Source organism: Haplochromis burtoni, unplaced genomic scaffold (assembly GCF_018398535.1).
Source record: "Haplochromis burtoni strain Fernald_Lab_line unplaced genomic scaffold, NCSU_Asbu1 Contig_614, whole genome shotgun sequence".
NCBI classification, from domain to species: Eukaryota; Metazoa; Chordata; class Actinopteri; order Cichliformes; family Cichlidae; genus Haplochromis; species Haplochromis burtoni.
The window spans coordinates 86,634-91,763 of NW_024582975.1; the positions used below are offsets into that span (position 1 = coordinate 86,634).

At 42.2% G+C, this 5,130-nt stretch overlaps 1 protein-coding gene across 1 annotated transcript in view; it reads left to right on the forward strand.

The window, feature by feature from the left end:
* The first annotated feature begins 2,259 nt into the window (after positions 1–2,259).
* Positions 2,260–5,130, forward strand: part of ndrg2 (NDRG family member 2) — a 46,101-nt gene continuing 43,230 nt past the window's right edge. The window contains exon 1 of the mRNA XM_005948623.3: positions 2,260–2,656. The gene's annotated coding sequence lies outside the window, so the exon portion shown is untranslated. The remainder of the gene's footprint in view (positions 2,657–5,130) is intronic.

Here is a 5,130-nt window from a genome sequence, read left to right on the forward strand (position 1 = left end):
TTCCTTCCGTGAGCGAAAGAGCCCACTATGAGTTCTAGCGCAGAACACAGAACTATGCAACTGGACTAAATTGTAGCTAAATGCCATTAAAAGATGTGTATATACAGAAACATTTACATATCAACAAGACACCGCTATACAACTTTAGTTTGCCGAAAGGATATAAAGACTGCATCACATAGCTACATAACCAAATCAGTTAATCTGCCTTTAAGTTAACAAACAGGGTCTAAGTACAAAGTTAACGTTCAGTGCAGTCATGCAAAATTTATTTAAGCTTTTGCCAAAGTGGGACTGCTAACTGCTTTGATAACCTATGCTAACCTTTTCAACCTATCCACACCTCAGTTGCAATCTGTTGGATGTATATAGGCTAGATGTCGATTATCAAAGACATGAGATCCAACAGGATAGAAGGTAGGAGGAGAGGCCCGGACTACCTCAATGTCAGGAGGGCTCTTCCACATTAAACAAATATTAAATGTGTTATGGTAAAGTGGGCCGACGGTATGAGTTCCACTAATATGTTTACGTCATAATTCTACCTTGTGAAACCAAAGCCTAACTTTTTATTTATAAAGCATACATTATACAATTTCCTCAAGAACTGAATTCCAGCTATGCAAATATTTACTCTGTCATTTTACACTCCACGGATCATAATCGGCACCTTTTCTGAAAATCTTTGATGGTGCAGAGGCACGCTGTACTTCCTGACCATGCTCTCTGTCATTTGTGGATGATGACCAAAACGCAATTGAAACTGATTCTGTTCATCTGGACGTCGCGTTTCCAGTGGGAGAAATGTTTCATCACTTGTCCAGTCTCGGCTAACTGATGGAGATGTTTCTCACACTGACAACGCAACATCCACAGGAACAGAATCAGCTTTCTAGGATTTTTTCTTTTTACCTGGAAAATCGAGCAAGCATCAATTAGTTTTTCACAAAGTGTTTTATAGATTAGTTCAAGGGCACAGTGGCATGTGTTTAAAAGTCTCAAGTGCAAATGGATGAAGAGAAGAGAGTATTGTGAGTATATTGCCAGGAGTTTGGATTTGAGCAGTGCTGTCAATGACTTTGCTGAGTGCAAAATGAAGTTCTGATATGCCCGTAGTTTGTGTTTGTTGAAAATATGCATTCATACCGAACAGTGTGCGCGTGATATATGTACCTGGTCCACTGGAAATGATTGTTGAATGAGGAATTGTAAAAATAAGTGGTTTGTTTGTGAGGATCTGTGGTTAATAAGCTTGTCTCATTTGTTCTGTGCTTTTAGACATTACAGCTTTCTTCGTTACTTCAGCATGACAATTAAATCTGTTTTGGGTTTGTGGTAATATGTCTGAAGATGTTCACATGAATTCATACACCTATATAAATTTGTACATTCGCCAACCTCTCACTGTGGTTGTTGTTCATGGAGCTGATAAAAAGCCGGAATTATGCTTGATATTATTGGATTATTTAGATATGCAGAATAAAAAAGAAAAAGAAAATGTGCCCAGGGGCCTGTCACAGAGTTGTTTTTACTCTACGCTTCACTCTCTTACTATCAGTACTGGGATGTTGTTGGCAAATAAATGGAGCAAGGTATCTAATTTTTCTACTTGAATTTTTAAATTATTAATAAATTTTATTATTGTTATTATTATGAATCAGTACAGAATTCACAAAAATTACTGTCAATAATTTGTGCAAAGTGGATGATTTAAAGATCTTACACTTTGCTGAATCTCTCATCCATGCACTGGCACTTACATGTAAAATCTGCATTTTTAAAATTACTGTAAGTAATTTGTTATTACTGGGCAGTTTTTGGTGGTTAGTTTTGTTTTGACCAACGGAAACTCGTGAAAAGTCAAAGCCCTGCTTCGTGGATGTTTTTAAATGGCCCAGTCTTTGAGGGTGGCACAAACACACAGAGTGACCAGAACCTCCTTCCCTGACCCCATCCCTAAATGCCACCAGACCGTCTTTGGTTGGGGAGTGGGGCTCATTATTGGTCTTCGTTAAGTTTATCTTTCTTTTCTCTGCGTGGGCAGGTGTGTTTATTTACCTGCTGGCTCGAGCCCAGGCGGGAATGCTCGGCTCCATTCCACAAGCCCGGTGAGGGTGGGACGTACCAATGTGGCGTCAAAGCAGAGGGGTGAGCCAGAAAATAGAAGCCCGCTGTTTTTCTCTCGACGTCTCGTCAGCTTTTATCACATCCACACCGTAGCTGTCACCATCTTTCTATACATTACCCTTTGTCGGAATGAAAACAACCCACTTCACCGAGACCCGCTGTTGACTTACCGGCAGATGACTTTAAAAACACCCCTAAAACCTCAATGGCTCCATCTTGCCTTTTGAGTGACCGCTGAGTATTTTTTCTCTCCCCGTGTGCTGAATGTTCCTCCTGCTGGAGAAAAGGAGAAAAAAAACCCAACGCCGGTGGACACACAGAGAAGGAAGGCGCAGCGGAAAAATAAAGGAGGTGGAGGAAAAGTGAAGTAACAGGAGATTAGCGGGAAGCTTGGAGGGACAGGCTGGGAAGAGAGCGAGGAGAAAATAACGGAGAACGAGACTTGTCGTACAGACACAAATATATTTTCTACAAGTCGCACAATTTTTCTCGAAGATTTTTTTTGTATTCCCCACTTGCTGAATAAACGGTGAGTTTATTTATATGCATTATTTTCTTCTATATTAATAAATGAGTTATTGCCGCAATTAATTATTTAAAAAAATCTCTTTGTGTCGTCCTGGAGAAAGTCTGGGAGTAGCCTTTGTGGTTAGTAAACAGCAGTGCAACAACAAAAACAAAAACAAACAAAAAAAACGAAGAAGAAGAAGAAGAGAAAAAGGGTGGTGGGATTCAGAGGGTATTGTTTTGTGTTGGTGGACTCGGTGCCAAAAATGCACAGAGATGCAAGGATGTAGTCCGCACCGTTCAACAACAATACGGCAACCGAAGAAAAACTCAACAAACGTTACGCCTCTGGGCCAGGTATGTGCTCACTTAATAAGACGAGTGCTAATAAACGCCAACAGTATGCCTTAAGTTGTAGTTTGGTGAGAGTGAGCCCGTGACAGAGGGAGTGCAGTGCGCGTTATTGACACGCACATGTGGCATAGCCAGCGGGTCTTTGTTGCCCCCTCCCTCTCCCAGCCTCCTCTGTCGGTCATGACTGAACCAGACATGACTGCTCAGTGGCACGGCTCAAATCTCCCGTACACAGAATTAAGGCCACTATTGACATGTTCATATACATACCCCCACCCCGCCCCCCACCTTTTTATTTTTGTCAACGCCTTTCAGCAGAGAGAAGCATCAACGCTCTTTCTTTGTGGTGTTTTTCAGTTAGGTGTCCTTACTCGGCAGCAGCAGTGGGAATTTCGGGGCTCATACTTTTTTTTCTTAGATGGAAAGCTTTGGGCTTGTCTGTGTGAACAGGGGGACTTGGGCTTTTGTGGAGTAGTAATCTGCTGATAAGAGGGGCGCGAGGAGGGTGTTGTGGTTCTTTGGAGAGGGTGTGTAATATGTGTCAATGTCAAATGGAGGTGTGTCTCTTGTGAGTGTGTGTGTTCACGGGCCGTGTTATTGCGCGAGTAAAACATCAGGAAAAAAAGGAGTAAAATTGAGAAATTGAGTGAAAATGTGCGTTTCGCATTCCTTTTACGGAATATCTTCGAGCGCGAGTGGAAATGTTCTGCTTTAGTGTGTCGTGCCCAAACCAAGGACACACACACACACACACACACACACACACACACACACACACACACACACACACTGTTCTGTCTACACACTGCTCCAGAGACAGTTCTTTTCTGTCTTTACTCTGCCGCGAGCTACACGAACGCACGCACGCGCCCAAACAGGCTCGCGCGCAGATTCTGTGAGTCATACCGCATTTGGAGACTCGCGGCCTCGCTGCTCTTTGAGTGAAGTGGAGCCCCCTGCTGATAACGCGCGCGCGCACAGACAGCCTCATCTTCTGGGGGAAGAAAAAGTGAACGTTCGTTCCAGAACTGTTCAGGCTCTGAGACGTGGACATGCAGCGTTACGCAAGCGCACCCCGACTCTGCACGTACGGGGTGCGCGGAGATGCACATAGCCCAGAAACACGACAGGAGTGTATTGTTTCTCTTTTGCTGGTGGGTGTGGTGTTACCAGGAGCCAAGTCCAAATATGTGTCGGTGTATTCAAATAAAACTAAAAGAGAAATGATGGTAATGATGGCAATAACGATAATCAGCGTTGCAAAAAAGTTACTTTCTCCTTTTTTCTGTTTTAGAGTATTTTAAACGGTTAGTTCACCCAAATGTCAGAGTTTTGGTCTTATCTGCTGATGCTTTGTGTTTGTGTATATATATGTGTGTGTGTATATGCCTCTTGGGGGTTGGGTGGTATATGTGTGTTTGTCTTTTTAAAAACGAGCCCTTTAATGCATTTCATCTGTTATTTTTTGTGGGCCTTTTATTATTTTGTGGAAGAGTTTTATCATTATTAATGAAAAGCGTTATGACGCCACATGTCAGCACTTTGAGTGGCCTCATCCACAACAACAACACTCCACACCAGCACAACAGTTGTGCTGGTGTGGAGGAGGGCAGACACAAAATGATATATCAGAAGTGTAGCAGATGAAAGCTGAACAGTGTGCGTGCTCAGATAACACTCTGCCTCAGCAGCTCCAAACTGTACTTTGATGGAATTTCATACTGTTTGTATTTCCCATATTGACCATTCACCTACAGTCAGAACTGACACATTTGTGAGAGCTGCAGAAAACAAAATTCTGACGCGTCCTTTCAGGGCTTTGAGCATGGAAAAGTTGTATTTGAAGGAGGAGAGTTCAAAATACAGAACAATTGTGATATCTAAACATCTGTAACATGCTAAAAAAACAAGTCAGTGTTTGTATTTTGATAATATTCTAGAAGTTCAGTGTGCTAGGAATAAAACAAGCATTTCCTGCATTTTTACTGCACTAAAGATAGCAGCTGTGCACTTGTCATTCATGTTTAGGCTTAAAATTTAAATTGCAAATCATACACTGTAAGCTCATGAAACAGGCCAGTCCAAACTGCATGTGAATATACATATACACACACACACACACACACACACACACACACACAC